The following is a 19,196-nucleotide window of genomic DNA, read 5'->3' on the forward strand; positions in this document are numbered from 1 at the left end:
AGGGAGGGTTGGATGGAAGGAGGGAGAAAGAACGAGAGAGAGAGAGAGAGAGAGAGAGAGAGAGAGAGCGCTCGTGCGAGAGAACTAAAAGAAATACCTAAACCCACCAGTGAACTACTGAAAGAGTGGTACCTACAGCAAAATGCTATCAAGTCAGAATGGGAAAATGGTAGGATCAGAAATCAGCTAAATGACCATGAAACCAGGAAACTACAGCAATATTACATATCTATTTTCTGGGTTTTTTCCACTTCTAAAATTGATACAACATTTTCCTATCATTAGTCATAATACAGGATTATTATCAATATGCCTCACTAATCAAATAATTATAAAAATTAACATATTGAACATATATTCACTGAACTCCTACTACATGCTAGCCCCACATAAAAATTTTTAAATATATATTTAAAATAAATACAACTCAGCAAGTTATAAATTATAATAAACTTATTTTTTAAATGTACAAAAATGAATACTGCCAGAGGTAAGACGTGTATACATTATCAGAGATTAAAAATGAGTGCGGTATAAGTAGGTAGAAATAACAGTAATTTTTAGTTTTAGCAATTATGACACAGCAACAATTAAAACTTTAAAATCTGGCCTACATAGACGTCCAAATAGAATTTTTAAAAAACTCTTAATAAAACAGAAGTACTTTGCTCTCTTTCCTATTTTATTTATGAAGAATACTACTAAGGGCTGGCATCATGCTCATTGGTGAAAAACTATATTCAATTAATGTAAGCATTTAGTGAAACATCAGATGTTTTAAATTAATTAACAAGATGCTCACTGTTATCACAATGTTCTAGAAGTTCTAGATAATGCAACTAGTAAGTGAACCAATATGATATAAAGTCTGAAAAGGATAAGCAAAATTCAATATTATGTATGTTTATAAATAAGGACTCTATTCCCAGAAAAGCTAAGTCAATCAGCAAGACTATTAGAAATATTAAGTGGGGGCGCCTGGGTGACTCAGTCGGTTAAGCATCTGACTTTGACTCAGGTCATGATCTCACAGTTCATGAGTTCCAGCCCCACGTTGGGCTCTGTGCTCACAGCTTTATACTCTGTGTCTCCCTCTCTCTCTGTTCCTCCCCACTCATGCTCTCTGTCTCTCAAAAATAAATACATGTTAAAAAATTAAAAAAAAAAAATATTAATTTAGTTAGGTTAGCTGATTAAACTTTCCAATAATAATAATCTTACTAATGTAAGTAAATAGGTGAGTTTAAGGAGTACAACACAATGAAAAGGCAGTGCAACAGAGGTTAATACACACATGGATCTCAGAGCCAAACAGATATGGATTATAATCTCAATCCTACCACTTCCTAGCTGCATAAACTGCTATAAAGTCACCTAATGTCTCTAAATTTTTTCAAGTATAAAGATGAAGAGGGGCCTCTAGGACGGAGTCCTTATCAATGCTGGCTGCAAAGCTAACTCCACAGGCACAGGGCAGAGGGGCAAGGTAGCTACCACCCCTGTGGCTGGTGGGAGAGCTGTTCCAGGGAAGGGGGTGTGTAGGGAAAGGAGGGTTGGGGAGCCGTTGCTCGCTTTTCAAATTTTGGAGGGTAGCACAGCAGCTACCCCTCAGGCGGATGTACCTGGTTCCTGGAGTGAAAAAAACGCTGTCTAATCTAGAAAAAGAAATAAATGCCCAATACTGAGCAGGCCTCACTGGTGGAGGAGGAGCAACCACACAAAGAAAACTGCCTACACTGGCCTAGGCCTGAAACCCAATACCACAGCCACCACTGTTCTAGCTTCCCTGAAGGAGCAGCTCACCTAGGGGAGTCATCTCCTTGGAGATCAAGAGATGTGCAAATACTGATATGAACAAACCTAGAGTTTTTGATGCCATCCATCCCAACAACGACCTCATCAGGACAGAGTCAGCACAAGGGACCCTCTATTCACCATGAAAGATCATTGGCTAACTCAAGAAGTTCAACACAAATGAATTCTTATTCTGACAGTGAAAACCAGGAAGCAAGGAGTTTCCAAGACAGCCAGAATCTGGGTAAGACACACAAGAGACCACAGCATTCGCTCACAGTTCAACCAGTAACCATTTAGTAATTCAAGAGCTGAAGGGCAAACACTAGTTCAACCATGAGTAGCCAATCAGGCCATGAGAAGAGTTAGTTCAGCTCCATCTAGAGCACAGTCGTTCTTATGTTACCAGGACAGGTATGTCTTCCTCAAAGGGGTCAGTGAGAACTTCTCTGGATAGTAGATTTGGCTCTCCGTCACTGAGACTCCCGACCACCGAACCCCAGGACATCTTCCTCCACCCCATTACCTGCTCAGTGGGCAGCGTCTCCATACTCTAAACAGAGAGTCATCTCCCCAACAGTTGTACATCAGACTGTATTAGTCATCACCCTACACTCCTCCAATCCCGAAAGACCAATCTCTCAGTACCAAACTGCCACCAGAGCAGGGTCCCCACTGACCCTGATGGTCAAGCTCAAGCAGCTTCCCCATCCAAAGGCCAAGTGGGGTCACTGTCCTGCAGTGATGACCACTATACCACACATCTGGGACCTTCACTGAAAAGGACTGTTCATGACACAGAACAATGTGGACAGCAGCATCGTGCCATTACAAGTATGGTTCCTCATCAGCCAGACAGCCTGACAGGCTTACAGTTCCTAGGCTAGTCAGCCCAACCAACTTGGGCAAGACCTTCATTCTGCTGTGTCTCCCAAACTGCTCATCACTACTATATATGGAGGCAAGACCCAGTACAGCCCAAGGTTATCTCAAACCAAACCACGAAACCATGGAGCTCTAAGGATTACAGGCAGCACTGTATTGCACAGGTACAGTAAGTATTGAAAATATGCAAACGATATCCAGACAACAAAGCGCCCTTACATACCAAAAAAATAATGATGCTCTGAACACAACAGCTAGCCACACAGAGCCCTACAGTCCAATCCAACACTGAGTGCAGGAGTGCAGATGTAACAGGCTTCACCATGCAGCACCAGCTGATGATGGCACCACAAGATCCACAGCCACAGACCGTATTCAGACAGACCCCAGGGAGTGCCTGGCGTGTTCAGAAGTTGGGTCAAGTCGCTCACATGTTGCAACACCCTTCCCATCAGTTCAGGCAGATGCAGTGGCCTACCTGCATCACCTGTGCTCTGGCAACAATAAGGTGCAGAAGGTGATGTATAGATTAGGAAGAATCAAGCATTTGGTCCACCTTCTTGATGATAAGAGTTTTGGAACTTTGGCGGAATGCTGTGGTGGTCTCTGAAACCTCCTTTTTGCCAGTCTCACAGATGAAAAATAAAATACCAATCAAGAATGTTGGTGAGATATCTGCCTCGTTCCAACTGGTAAGAAAATCTACTGATAAAGTAAGGAAATTTGTACAGGAGTTCTCTGGAATTTATCTCCATGGGATACTGTAAAGGTGACAATCCACTGAGATACTCTCTCAACCTTAACAAAAAGTGTGAATATTCCAGTTCTTCTGAATGCAGTAATTCTTCTTTTGATGCTGATCATAATCAGACTTCACTTGTTCTGCCTAATTCTGTAGGGGAGGGAGGGAGGGAGGGAAGAAGCAAATGCAATCCTATGAGGGGCTGGCAGACTCACATCGGCATGTGATTCGCACATGTATGAACACATCTAATTACAACAGCAACACTGTGGTGTGGTGAACTGTGTTTGCACCCCCAAGAAACCTATCCTATCAGCCTGGCTGCTGGGATGACTTAACTAGGAAAAGAGACTCCCAGCAAGGACATAGAGCCAGGCTGACAGGGGGAGAAGAAAAAGAGAAGGACATAAAAAGATCAATGAGATGAAGTTGGTCATATCCCCAAGTTGTCAAAGTTCTCCAAGGGGACGAGATGCTATGGCATCCAACAATGGTAAAACAGTATCTGATTCTTCCTCCAGAAAGTTCCAACCCAGCCAACTTGAAAAGCTCTGCTAGATCGCTCCAGAAGCAGTCTTCTGGAAACTAGATGTTTACAGCATACATCCTGGTGGCCATCCACAAAGAAAAAGGGTTGCCCATCCTTATAGAACTTCTCATGGCAGATAATGATAGAGCTACTCCATGTGAAGCAATTGCTTTCAGGAATATGGTGCAAGATGTTCAGAGCAAGAAGCTCACAGGTAAATATACCATAAGACCTAACCAACTGGCTTCCCAGTAGCCCTGGTCCTCATGTGCTGTCTGACGAGATCACGGAAGCCATCTGCTATACCAGGTCCCTCCAGCCTGTATCCAGCTCACTCAGTAGTAACCCGCAGATGCAGGGTCGGATGCAGGCACCCACAGGACTCTACAGACTGAGACTGGCCTGATTCTGTCTGCATTCCAGGCCCTTCCTCTCTTCATGATGCAGTTCTGGGTATGGAGCACTTCATACGGCTGCAGGCATCAATTACTACTACCCCAATAAACTGGAATTGTGGAAGGAAGGAAGGAAGGAAGGAAGGAAGGAAGGAAGGAAGGAGGAAAACAAAAAACCTCTGCACGAGGTCACTAGCAAAAACATGGAGAACAACAAAGTCCTTGTTGACTCAAGGGAGAAAGAAAAGCTAGTGAACACAACCAAAGGCAGAGGAGACAGATCATCTCTCAAAGTGGTAAAGGCAGCAGCCCAGCTCTTGAATACATTATAGCAATATCAGGACCTCCAAAGCATTCATGAAAAAGATGGATGCAATCAAAACCATTTTTTTACACCTTCACTGTACATTGCAGACCAATTCAATTCACATCCTTCCTTGTCTACCACTAACCAACAGATGTCACCCATCAGTCCGTCAGCAGCACTTCCTCCTCACGAATACTGTTAAGAATCAGAGACCCTCACTCTGAATACAACAGGATCCAGCCACCTATGCAGTATTTTAAGAGCCAGAAGGAAACCACATATAAAGGCTTATACTCAAGCTCCAGCAAATCTTCACCAATTTACATCAGTTCCTATTACTCACTAGCAAGAAAACAAAACAGATGGCTACGGGATACTAGCTGTATTGTAGTCAAGATGATTTCAAAAGAGGGGTGCCTGGCTGAATCAGTTTTAAGAGTGTGTGACTCTTGATCTTAGAGTTATGGGTTCAAGCCCGACATGGAGTGCAGAGATTACGTAAATAAATTTTTTAAAAAAAGAAAAAATGATTCCAACAGAATTGTATTTGCAGAACTGTATTCGCAGTCTCCCCATAGCTATGAAGATCCTTATTTTGATGATGACTAAGTTCACTTTCCAGCTATTTACTGATTATCCAACACAGTATGGACTGAAATCAACCACAAGTTATATAGACTTTCATTCCATTAAAGGACCTTCTTAAGAGCAGAACAGTACCCAGAGTCTCCAGACTTGTGGGTGTAGCATCAAGATGCTCAGTAGAAATCTTTCTAATCTTGTTTAGAATGAGAAGAAAAATACATCTTGCTGATCTGCTGATGAAATGTGAAAGTGAGATATAAAGAATGAGTGAAGAGCGTTTTTTTTCTTTTCTGAAGACTTATCAGTGAAGTGAGGAAACCTTTGGGAGAGAGCACTTTGACTTTCTAAGCTCTATTTAGGTGTCAGAACTAATTACTTACAGATTCTTTAGTCTGGTAAAGGTGTGGGCAATGCAAGGAGAGGTTTGAGAAATGAGTGAAAAGAGATGGGGGACGTGTAGGTAAAATGAAATTAAAGGGGATTTTTAAAATGTTCATAAAGTTATGTTCTGATAGTATGAATAGACAGTCAGTCAGTAGAGCATGCGACTCTTGATCTATAGGGGTTGTGAGTTCAAATCCCACAATGGGTGTAGAGCCTACAAAAGAAAAGAAAGAAAGAAGAAAAAAAGTAAAGAAAGAAAATGGATGTTCTTCATGTTTTATTGCTATTAGAAAAAAAATTTGTTCAAGAATTAAGATAATGTTGAAAAGTGTACAGAACTTGGCATTTACTCATGTAAAGTATTATTTGCGTTTTTCCTTTAAAATTTTTTAATGCTTATTTATTTTTGAAACACGGAGAGGGAAAGAGAGAGAGAGAGAGAGAGAGAGAGAACACGTGCATGCGCGCGAGTCAGGGGTGGGGGAATTAGACAGGGAGTCACAGAAACAGAAGCAGACTCCAGGCTCCACACTGTCAGCACAGAGCCCAACACGGGGCTTGAACTCATGGACTGAGAGATCATGACCTGAGCCAAAGTTAGACACTTAACCAACTGAGCCACTCAGGCGCCCCGATTATTTGTATTTTAATAACAGAAACCAACTTGTCCCTTAAGTTAAAAGACACAAATACAAAGTGTATGCACTATATTAACCTTTCTAAAATCTGAAGAATTGTGAAACCCCCACAAATATATCTGGCCCCAAGATTCTGAATAAGGAAAACAAAAAGATTTTAAATAAAGGCATAAGGTGTGTATATTTCCTAATGCTTTATTAGGAAAAACTGATTAGTGAGAATTTATATATATATTAATATACATATATTAATATATATATAAAAAAATATGTATATATTTTTTAAGGACTGCCAGACTCCAGGTTCCCCACAATTGTTTGTTTTACCAGCTTCAGAAGTACCAAGGGCTCAGTAGGGGTCTCCATCAAACAGCTAATTACAAGAGATGATGGATACTCCTTTTCTTCCACAACCCTAACCTCAGTTAATAACAGATCATTAGGAGCGCGAGTGGCTCAGTCGGTTAAGCATCTGACTTCAGCTCAGGTCATGATCTCTCAGTGCATGAGTTCAAGCCCACATTGGGCTCTGTACTGACAGCTCAAAGTCTGGAGCATGCTTCAGATTCTGTGCCTCCCTTTCTCTTTGCTCCCCCCCCCCCCCCCCACACACTCCTTCACTCAAAAATGAATAAATGTTAAAAAAAAAATTTTTTTTAAAGAGATCATCAATCCTCAGTTAATAATCCTACTCTACACTAGTAGGATCATTCAGGTAATGATAGCCTATTCTAGTTAACAATAAGCTCCTTAGCAATGGCATGGACAATGTATTTATTTACCACCTTCTACTTAATCTTTGAATCCTTGGATCAATCAATGAATGGCCTGCTTTATCTGCCCCCTTACACAACTGATAATGGATTGCATTATCAGAGACTTACTTACCTAATTCACAAAGTCCCTTGAGTTATCATTATACAGTTTAAAATGGGTGATGATAAAGGATGTATCAGTCAAGATGTTTTCATACACAGGGGCGCCTGAGTGGCTCAGTCAGTTAAGCGTCCAACTATTGGTTTGGGTTCAGGTCATGATCTCACAGTTTGTGGGACTGGGTTCCAAGTCAGGCTCCTTGTTGACAGCACAGAGCCTGCTTGAGATTCTCTTCTCTCCCTCTCTCTCTGCCCCCCTTCCCCTAACTTGTGCTCTGTCTCTCTCTCTCTCAAAATAAACTCTCTTTTGAGAGAGAGAGAGAGAGAGAGAGAGAGAGAGAGCGCGAGCAAGCATGCGAACAAGCAAGGGAGGAACAGACAGAGAAGGAGACAGAGGATCCAAAGCTCGCAGCATAGAGCCTGATGTGGGGCCTGAACTCACAAACTGCAAGATCATGACCTGAGCTGAAGTCAGACACTTAACTGACTGAGCCATCCAGGCACCCCTTTGTTTCTTCCTATCTTTGTCCCTTATTCCCATTAGTATCAAAAACAGAACATAAACTATTCTGTGTTTATAACACAGAAGATAGTGAAATTTATTAGACTGAAAATCAAAAATCAAATATATAGGAAAAGATCTGATTGTGACAGTCAAGTTGAAGAAAAACAAAACATTTTTTTAGAATAGAACTGATTACTTGAAAATGTATTACACACCAATCATCTTAAAAGCCAAACTTCATTTATAATCCTCCAGGGAAGTAGTGTGGTTAAAGAAAAGAATTTGAATTAAAAGACAATCTCCGTAATTATTCAATTCTGTAGATTGGTTTTTCAAATACTCAACTGTTCAAACAATTCAATTCAGTAAATATGCACTGATGGCTTTATTAAGAAGATAATACTAATGTAAGACACAGCAGGAATATAAGCACACCCTTGACTTCACAAAATTTATAATGTGCTAGAAAAGCGACATACATAAACAAGTATTACTGGACAGGACAGAACCTAATCAAGCATAAATAAATGCATGACACACTAAAGACAGTGGATAATCAGTGGAGAAATCAAATGAGAGGATTTCTGCAGCAAGTTAACAGTAAGGAAATTGATTATTTCACATCACAAGTTAGGGTAATTCTAGGTATATTACATGGAGCTCCCAGTTCTACTTCTCTGCACTTTTCTTGCCTCTGCCCTCCTTTCCATAAGGGCATCACTTTCAGTCTAGTAACAAAATGGCTACAGCAGTTCCAGAGGTCAATCCAGATAAAACCATCTTTACGGAGAAGAGGGATCATCTCTTTTCTTCTTTCTCAAAACCAAGAAAACCTCTCCCAGCATCTTCTTAAGACTACTTTCTATGACCAACTGGCCAAAACTAGATCTATTCCTAAAACAACCACTTCCAACAGCAATGACATCTACCATTAACCAAGATTAGAGTGGATGCTGTTAAGTATCATGACCATCATTTTAATGTGAGCTGAATATTTCAAGGACAACAGGCCTTGGAGAAAGGTATAATTTGACAGAGAAATAAAGAAGAAAAATACAATGCCAAAGGAATAGATGTGCCTAACTTAAGAAAAAAGTCTGACTGCAAACATACGTTAAATACAGTTAGGGATGAAGTGTTTTCCTAAACTGCACTGTTGTCATTCTCTGTGATACAAAAATTAACTTACTATTCAACAGTGAGTAAATGGTAAGAACAAAAAAGGAGGAGTGCTTTTTTTATGGAAAGGATATAGTTAATTATCAGTGGGGATAGTCAAACTTACCACTCCTTGTCAATGGAGTCACCCATTCAGCTATCTCTAGGTTGAGAACATTCCATATTACACATACAGATGACTGCAGATTCTATGAATAGCAGTTGGTTCTTGAAGGTTTCTTCTCATTTGGGTTCAGTCAAATGGGTTTCAGTTAAATGTCCACAAACTCACAGTTGGCCCGATCTACAAATGAAAGCATGCAATTAGGAGGCAAAAAGCTATAGGGAGCAATTCCCTCTTCCACCATCTATAAGTAACTGACCTATAAGAAAACGGAATTTAAATACCAGATTCATTAAGCACCATGTTCAAATTAAGCAACTTGCATTTCAAAGGTTGTAATGTACTTATTACAGTTACCACCCTCTTCACATCATATAAATTTATTGTTGTGTTCATAGTATACCAGGTCCAAGTCTTACCATAGATTGCTCACGGGGTAGAATCTAACACATATGTATGGTGGACCAAATAAGGATGACCTACATAGCATGTAGGATATATACATATATAGGATAGCTACCTATAAATCAGAAGACTCAACATGAAAACCAGTATTTCTGACCTCTCTTGGAGGAAAGAAAAAAAAAAAAAAAAAAAAAAAAAAGGTCAGAAGATCCAGCAATGTCGGGCCCACATTCCCACATGGTAACAATCTGTTGGAGCTGATTAGCAGCTAATCCTTCAGATGGGACATAGGCTTTGCAGTTGCCTGCAGATGTCATCACTCTCTTATAATACAACTCAATTATCTGTATGGATCCTGCTGGCCTGGGATGTTGCAAACTCTGCTATATAATCATAAAAGCTCAGAGGGAACATTTATTACTGTCAAAGTGAAGCATGTTTTTCTGCCTTGACAATACAACAGGGACAGCTATATTGGCTTTGGAGTCAGAGGGCCCTAGGTTTGAGTTCTAATTTTGCATACAACTAGTTTGGGACTTCAGGCATATTTTTAACCTAAGATATGTTATACATATTTATAAAACTCCAATGCACTTAACAGTCAACAAAAGGCCTAAAATCTACCATGTCCAAATTGAAATGATAATCCCAAATTCACGGCTTCCTCACTCAGTCTTCTGCATCTCAGTAAGCTGCAATGTGATTCATGTGCATAACCCTCAAACCTCAAAATCCTTATACACTTTCCTTCATTCTCACAAAACCAGTACCAAGGCACTGGGTTCTCTAAAATATATAATTTGAATGGACTCTTGGAATCCCCTAAAAACAAATAATTCCTCCTTCAGAATCAAATACTTTCCTGAAATTGCCTACAAATTCAACTATTTAAATAATGGTACTTTGAAGTTTCAAGGTTCCATATTATGAGGAATATTAGTATTTCATTTTTAAAAAAATGATGGAGGTACCTGGCTGGCTCAGTCAATAGAACATGCAACTCTTGATCTCAGGGTTGTAAGTTAGAGCCCCACAATGGCTGTGGAGATAGCTTATAAATAAAATCTTTGGGGTGCCTGGGTGGCTCAGCTCGTTGAGTGTCTGACTTCAGCTCAGGTCATGATCTCATGGTTTGTGGGTTTGAGCCCTACATCGGGTTCCACACTGACAGTGCAGAGCCTGCTTGGGATTCTCTCTCTCCTTCTCTCTGTGCTCCTCCCCCACTCATGCTTTCTCTTTCTCAAAATAAAAAACTTGAAAACTTTTTAAATAAAATAAAATCTTTTAAAAAATGAAGACAAAATACTGGGGATAATACATACCACTCCTTGCAAGATACTGACCCATTATATTTTGTGAGCTTACACATTTCTTCCAATCTAAAATGACAATGAACTAGGACACTACATCTGAAGATGAAACTAAGCAACAGATGGTTAGAATTAAAAAATCAACTGTTTCTATAGAACAGCTGTTCAAAGAAATCAGAAAATTAATTTTTGAAAATAATTCTATTTAGTATCACTGGAAAATAGGAAATAATTAGGAATAAATTATCAAATGATGTACAAAGAGGACAAATAGATACAGTACTGTATTCATGAATTCAATGACCTTTACATGTCAATTCTAATTTGAACAAGATTCCATGCACTTCTAATCAAAATCCAAGCAGTGTTAACAGAAATTGACAAGGTGAATCAAAAATTCATATGGAAATGCATATGAACTAGAATGGCCAAAACAACCTCAAAGACCAATTATATTCGAAGATTCGTTATAAAACTGCAAATATCAAGACAGTGTAGTACTGAAGAGAAACAAAAAGATCAATAAAACAAAACTGACAGTCCAGAAATAAAGCTATGTATATACGGTCAACTGATTTTCTGCAGAGGCAGGCCTTTTCAACAGCCTTTTCAACAAATGGAGCCGGAATGACAGGATACCTACACATTGTACCATATATAAAAATCAACTCAAAATCCATCACAGCTCTAAAGGGAAATTCTAAAACTGTAAACTCCATGAAGAAAACACAGTGAAAATTTTTGTAGTCTTAGGCAGAGATTTCTTAGATAAAACACAAAAGCATGACACATAAAAGACAAAAATGATAAACAGGACTTCAAAATTACTAATTTCTGCTCTCCATAAGATGCTGTTAACAAATGAAGACAAGCCACACAGTGAAACAATATATATATGTAAATCATGTCATCTGAAAATGGACTTGAATCCAGAAAGAATACAGGAATGCTCAAAACTCATTAAGAAAACCCAATTTTAAGAAGGGACAAATGATCTTGACATACTCCTGATCAAGGATAGACACTAGCAAGTAAGGACATGACAATATGCCCTAACATCATTGTTCATTAGGAAAATACAAATGTTGGCAATGATATGGAGCAAATTCAACTCTCATATGCTGTTGATGAGAATGTGAAATGGTAAAACCACTTTAGAATGCAGTTTGGCAGTTTCTTAAAAAATTAAACACACACTTACCATACAACGTAGCAATTCCATTCCTAGTTATTTACCTAATAGAAATCAAAGTCTAGAAGTGCCTGGGCGGCCCAATCAGTTAAGTGTCCGACTCTTGATTTCTGCTCAGGTCATGATTTCACTGTTTACTGAGTTTGAGCTCCACATGGACTCTGCGCTGACAGTGCAGAGCCTGCTAGAGATTCTTCCTCTTTCTCTGCCCCACCCCCACTCACACTCACTCTCAAGATAAACGAACTTTAAAAAAATAAACAAAAAAAACCCAAAAAAGATATGGAAATCTACGTCCACAAAAGACTATTAACAGCACCTTTATTTTTAATACCTGGAAGTGAAAACAACCCAACTATCCTTCAAGAGGTGAATGGAATATACTAAGTAAGCTATAGCCAATCAATGTACTACTATTTGTAACAAAAAGTTAATGAACTATTATGCACTAGTCAACATGGATGAATCTCAAAATAATTATGCTAAGAAGCCACACCGGATTGTAGAATTCACACATATATAATTCTAGAATCTCTAGTGACAGGAAAGAGGTTCAGCTGATTGCCTGAGAATAGATAAGAAGGTTGAAAAAAAGAATTTTGGAGGGGACAGGTATTTTCATTATCCTGAGTGTAGTGATAATTTCACAGGTATAAATAGTTCTCAATTTATAAAAACTAAAATATGTGCAGTTAATATTAAATTTAAAACAAATTAATTGCATATTAATAACTGGTAGCAAGACTGATTCATATGAAAGGCAAGACCCTTTCAAGCCATTAACTTTAAAAATTATGGCCACCATCTTTCTTTTTGGAAAATAACTCCATTGAAAAGTACAGTATGTCAATGCTAAAGATCAAAACCATAATTACTAATCAGAAAGAAAGCATATGCCAAAAATAGTTCTCTAGAAAACCCCATATAATTTAGCAGGAGCAAGAAAATTTAGTGGATTTCAAAATTACTCATTCAAATGCAGTCCATAAAGTACCAGTCTTTCATTACATTTTGTAGGAATTACATAAAAAATAATTTTTTCACTGCCAACCAAAAATATTTTAATGCATTTTATTAGCATTCATCTCATATCACTATTACAATGTAATTCACATGCTGCTTAGAATTAATGAAGAAATAATGAAATCAGATCCATTTTAATTAACTGCTGGCATCACTTGCTGCTTTTGTACCTCATTAAATGGCACCTCCATCCCCATTTGCCTGTTTATACTGAAGACAAAGCAAATTACATTATTTCCTTAGCTGAATTTAGCCATTGAAAAAAATTTTTAAGTTTATTTATTGGGGGGAGGGATGTGCCCACTGGGATGTGAGCAGTGGAAGGGCAGAGACAGAGGGGGAACAGAGAGAATCCCAAGCTGGTTCTGCCCCGCCAGTGCAGGGCCTGATGTGGGGCTTGAACTCACGAACTCTGAGATCATGACCTGAGCCCAAATCAAAAGTGAGACACTTAAATCAACTGAGCCACCCAGGCACCCCAACCATTTTAGACAATATCAAAAGTGTGTAAGCTCATCTCTTATCCAAAGATACCTCTTCTCCAAATTAACAAGGCTCAGTTCCATCACAATGCTATTAAAAAAAAAAAAAAAAAAAGCCTTCATCTTTAGAGAAATGAGTTAATAGGGCTACTTAGAATACTTTTAGGGAAGTCAGAGAGAAGAAGTATACTAGTTCTGAATCAAAACAAATGGCACAACTAGAGTGAATGTTCATCTTTCCAAGTCACTGCTGCCTCAAGGGGAATGTCCTGTCTTGGGACACTTATCATAAGCAGTAAGTATATTAGGATAGTGATGTGAAAGTACCAGATCTAGACCAACTTTATGATACCTGGCAACCCTCGGATCCTAAGAATTTAAAAATAAAATCTATTTTTAAGTGCCCAAATCCACTGCAAAAGTCTCAGGTTTAGGAACACCTGGGTGGCTCAGCTGGTTAAGTGTCCAACTTCAGCTCAGGTCATGATCTTGCAGTTGCTGAGTTGGAGCCCCACTTCAGGCTCTGTGTCTCACTCTCTCTCTGCCCTCCCTGGCTTGTGCTCACTCACTCTCTCAAAAATAAATAAATGGTTTAGGAAAAAAAAAAAAAAGCAAGAAGCTAAAGCTCTAAGTCTTACAGTAACATTGTTGCTTAGTTTCCATTTTCCCCCAATGAATAATGGCTTAGATCATCAGGCCTTTACCCTATTAAGTTACTCTGATACTGAAAGAAAAATATGTACTAAGTATATGCCCCATCTCCTTGCTCATTTTATTGTCAAATGCTAATTCCTTTTTTCTTCCCAAAGAAATACAGATCTGGCAAGAACAATAAAGACCTGTAAGAAATCTAGTCAAATTTCCTCATCTTACACATTCAGAAAGGTAAAGAAATTTGCTCTGAATCTCTTAACTAATCAGTATACTGTAATACCTATTAGCACTGCAATAAGTCACTGCCATTTATTTCCTTCCTAAGTACACTGTAAAGAAAGGCATATAACCATTCAATTATACAGTTTAAGTGAAAAGTTATCTGGGCAATAGTATCATAGCCAGAGGTGATACTGTTGAAGACTCAAAACGTTCTGCCTCTTGCTACTATTTGCTGGTGCTAATAACACTGCACATAGTAGGGTTACAGAAATGGATAGAAGTGAGGTTGTATTTGAGAGTACCTGTGAATGAGGCAAAATGTTTAAAGAGGGAGAAAGAATGTATTTCTAACTACCAGAGTTTCAGAACTTCTGGAAAAGGCTGCATATGCCTTAATAAAAAACAGAAAAGGAGTGAGGAGGTAATCAGATGGACTACCAGCGTGAATGCAAAATTGTACAACTTCAGAAACACTAAGGAAACCTACCTATATAGGTATACATACACTTACCAGGCACCAAAACAATTCCACTCCCAAGAGAAATGAAAACAGGTCCACACAAAGAATACGGGCTAGAGGAAGCTGTACAGGATAGCAGTTTAAGAAAACAGGCTCTGGAGTAGAACTGCCAGAATATGAATTCTGACTCTGGCACTTACTAAATATGTTGAGTTTAGGCAGTTACTCACCATGCCTCACTCTAACTATAAAATGGAAATAATTCATAACGCTATTGTCAGGTTTAAATTAGGTTAATACATGTAAAATGGCTAGAATGTAGTCTTAGCACAAAGCCTTCAGAGTTATGGCTATCAGAAGGGGAATGGGATTTGATATATGATGTAAGATTACAAGAGTAACTTTCTGAGTAAGTCAGAGGACATTTTAAAATACATATACACACCCACAGCCTCTGCAGTACGGTGTAGTCAAGAGTTTACATGGATTTTGATTATGGGCAATATTAAGTCATTTCATTGTTTCCAAGTCTAACTGCCATGGAGAAATGCAGGCCAAGTTTTCTGCACTTTGGTTTCATCAACTATAAATAAAAACAATGCCACTTACCTCAGAGAGTTATTTTAAGAATGTAGGAAGATGTTCAAAGTGCTTACTTAGTACAATGCTTGGCACATGGTAGCTTAAAGTTGACACTATTTTATTAAAGTATTATTGAAATAAGCACATTTTAACTACAATGACCATTTGTCCTTATTTGCTTATGACAGCACCAGTTTATGCAAGTTTTCACAATGTAATTACAGCCATTCCTCTATCTCGGTATGTCCCAGTTTAAATGAAAAATTTTCTCATTATGTCCTAGTTTAGATGATAAATCATATGGTTGCCCTCATTTATAAATCAAGTACTTTCAAGATTCTCCATCTACTTAGTTCTTTATCTTCTCAAATGTTCTCTTATTTCCTTTTAATGCAATCACCTCTTTGTTCTCCAACTCAACATCTCCATTTTACACACACACACACACACACACATACACACACACAGTCTCTGGCTCTCACTCTCCTAATCTCTTTATCCAGGTGGTTGGTAACCTCAATGCTCAAGTCCAGGTTTCTCTGTCACCCCATACTCCTCAGCAATGTCATGTTTCCCAAATCTAATCCTTCTCAAATTCTTACCTGTCCCTTCAGTCTTAATTCCAAGAAAAAAGCCTACTGACCCAAAATACCACCACCACCACCACCACCACCACCACCACCAATTAACATTTTAGGTCTCTTTAGGGATATCGACATTTTAACAGCTAACTCCTAGAGAGACAATGCCTTAACCCAGAGTAGAGAATCTACTAACATGAATTTTAGACACTGTGAAAGTTGACTAGAGGAGACAATTTTGAGAAATATTTTCTCAAATCAAAACTCCCCAAATCAAAAATTTTGGTGGGTTTCTATTAAATAAATACATCAGAGCGGTCCTGTTTTTTTGTTTTTTGGTTTTTTTTTTTTCTGGTTCTCAAATAATCCCGACAGAAACACCACAGGCTTTTAGCTCAAATATAAAGTAACAGTTCTTTAAGGGTTTTGGCCCGTGCCTTCTTTTCACTCTACAAATGCTCCCCTGAATTATGTTGGATCACTGCCCTGAGGTAAGTTATTATATGCATATTGATGACAGCCAAATCCACTTTCCCAGCAGAGCTCTATCTAAAGCACAAAGTTCTCAAGCAGAGATGCCTTTCAGCTCAACCTCCTATAACCAAATGCATACAGTATACCTCCACCTGGATGTGCTACCTGTCTCAAGCTTAACTGAACTCCAATTCTTCCACGACACTCCTCTACTCCAATCCCACTCAAATAACTTTCATTAAATTCTCTCATCCACCCAGTTCCCCAAACCAAATCCTTGACTCCTACCTTTCCATCTCTTCCCCCGACAGTCAAACAACAATGGAATTCTCTAAACTATTTTTCCAATCTGTTTCTTCTTACTCCAAGAGTCACTAGTGAAGGTCTGAGCACCACCATCATATCTAAAAAATACTATTATATCTGTTTACTGATCTCTTGACACATCTCAGCCCTCTAATTCACTGCCATTTGGGGTAGAATGATCCTTCTAAAATGAATGGCTGGTGCCATTTATTATTTTTTTTATTAAACTCTGCTTATCTGTTAATGACTAATATCCTCAGGAACATCTCCATTAATAAAATTTCTAAGGGCCTTTTTGATGTGGTCCCAGTTTTCCCTTCAACATCATTTACTACCTTTTCCACTCAATGCCCTATAATTGTGCCATCCAACCATTCTCAACTTCATTCTGTTCCACAAAATACCAGGTTCTACCTGTCATGGCTATAGGGCATCACACCTGGTGTTCAACTTAGCCTGGCATACTCTTCAGAACTTTATATGGCCATCATTTCCTTCAGGAAACTTTTTCCAAACCTCTCATCTATTTTAGGTGCTCTTCAAAAGTATCAGGCACCTTCCATTTAAGGCACTTATATTAAAGAGGTTATCAATCCTGCTTGTACCTCCAAACCATGAAAGGAACTTAGGGCTAGAATTTCATATTCAAAAGTTCAGGAATATGGCCTCTTATTTTAGATACCATATCTTAAGAGACATTAATAGGCCAGAAATATCCAGAAAAAGAAAAACAAAGCCAGAGGTATCAGAATCCCAGATTTTAAGATACACCACAACACTATAGTAATCAAAATAGTATGGTATTAACATGAACACTGACACATAGATGAGTGGACCAGAATGGAGAGCCCAGAAATAATCCTACCTTATATGCTCAATTAATCTATGACAGAGGCACCTGGCTGGCTCAGTTGTTTAAGGGTCTAACTCTTGGTTTTGGCTCAAGTCATTATCTCACAGTTCATAAGATAGAGCCCCATGTCGGGCTCTGCACTAACAGTGCAGAGCCTGCTTGGGATTCTCTCTCCCTCTCTCTCTGCCCCTCCCATACTTGCACTCTCCCTGTCTCTCTCAAAATAAATAAACTTAAAAAAAATCTGTGACAAAGGAAGCAAGAGTATACAATGGGGAAAAGATGGCCTCTTTAATAAATGGGGCTGGGAAAACCTGACAGCTACGTGTCAGAAAATGGAACTAGACCACTTTCTCACACCATACACAAAAATAAACTCAAAATGCATTGAAGACCTAAATGTGAGACCTGAAGCCATAAAAATTCTAAAAGAGAACAGAAGCAGTAATCTCTCTAACATCAGCCACATTTTTCTAGATAGGTCTCCTGAGGCAATGGAAACAAAAGCAAAAATAAACTACTGGGACTACATCAAAATACAAAGGCTTTGCACAGTGAAGGAAATCATCAACAAAACAAAAAGACAACCTACTGAATGTGAGAAGATATTTGCAAATGATATATTCACTGAAGGGTTAATATCCAAAAGACATGAACAATTTCTACAACTCAACACCAAAAAGCAAACAATCTAATTAAAAAAATTGACAGAGGAGGGGCACCTGGGTGGCTCAGTCGGGTAAGCTTCTGACTTCGGCTCAGGTAATGATCTCACAGTTCTTGGGTTCAAGCCCCATGTCAGGCTCTGTGCTGACAGCTCAGAGCCTGGAGCCTGCTTCAGATTCTGCATCTCCCTCTTTCTCTCTGCCCCTCTCCCACTAATGCTCTATCTCTGAAAAATAAACGTAAAAAATTTTTTTCTTAAATGGACAGAGGACCTGAAAACAAATTTTTCCAAAAAAAGACATACAAATGGCCCACAGACACATGAAAGGATGCTCAAAATCAGTCATCATCAGGGAAATGCAAATCAAAACCACTATGAGATATCATCTTACACCTGCAAGAATGCCTACTTGAAAAACGTAAGAAGTGTTTGGCAAGGATGTGGAGAAAAAGGAACCCTCAGGGGCACCTGCGTGGCTCAGCAGGTTGAGCATCTGACTCTTGGTTTCAACTCATGTCTCATGGTTTCATGTATTCAAGCCCCATATCGGGCTCTGTGCTGGCAGCATGCAGCCTGCTTGGGACTCTCTCTCTGCCCCTTCCCCACTCACATTGTCTCGGTCTCTCTCGAAAATAAATAAATTAATTAATTAATTTAAAAACAAAAAAAGGAACCCTCATGCACTGTAGGTGGGAATGTAAACTGGTATGACCACTGTGGAAAACAATATGAATGTTCCTCAGAAAATTAAAAAAAGAAATACCATATGATCCAGTAATTCCACTACTGGGTATTTGCTGGAAGAAAACAGAAACACAAATTCATAAAAGTTTTATGGACCCCCATAGTTACTGCAACATTACTTACAAAGGCCAACATATGGAAGCAACCTCAGTGTCTATCAACAGACACATGGATAAGGAAGATGTGGTACACACACACTGGACTATGATCAAACTCCCTTAAAAAAGGATGAGACTGTACCATCTGCAACAACATGGATGGACCCAGAGGATATTATGCTAAGTGAAACAAGTCAAAATGAGAACGACAAATACCTATGA

The 19,196-nt window shown here is 38.8% G+C and overlaps 1 protein-coding gene and 1 pseudogene across 5 annotated transcripts in view; one reads left to right on the forward strand and one right to left on the reverse strand.

Annotated features, from left to right (window-relative positions):
• The window catches only part of CDC42SE2 (CDC42 small effector 2), a 131,252-nt gene that overhangs the window by 74,159 nt on the left and 37,897 nt on the right, over nucleotides 1-19,196 (reverse strand). For 4 of the 5 annotated variants that reach the window (XM_060637888.3, XM_060637890.3, XM_078451311.2 and 1 more), the window contains one exon: nucleotides 8,925-9,101. The exons of the other annotated variant lie outside the window; for it this stretch is intronic. The gene's annotated coding sequence lies outside the window, so the exon portion shown is untranslated. The remainder of the gene's footprint in view (nucleotides 1-8,924; nucleotides 9,102-19,196) is intronic. 5 annotated transcript variants of the gene reach the window in all.
• LOC132682454 (plakophilin-4-like) lies at nucleotides 1,672-5,399 on the forward strand (annotated as a pseudogene).

The sequence above is a fragment of the Panthera onca genome, chromosome A1 (assembly GCF_046562875.1).
Source record: "Panthera onca isolate mPanOnc1 chromosome A1, mPanOnc1 haplotype 2, whole genome shotgun sequence".
Taxonomy (NCBI): domain Eukaryota; kingdom Metazoa; phylum Chordata; class Mammalia; order Carnivora; family Felidae; genus Panthera; species Panthera onca.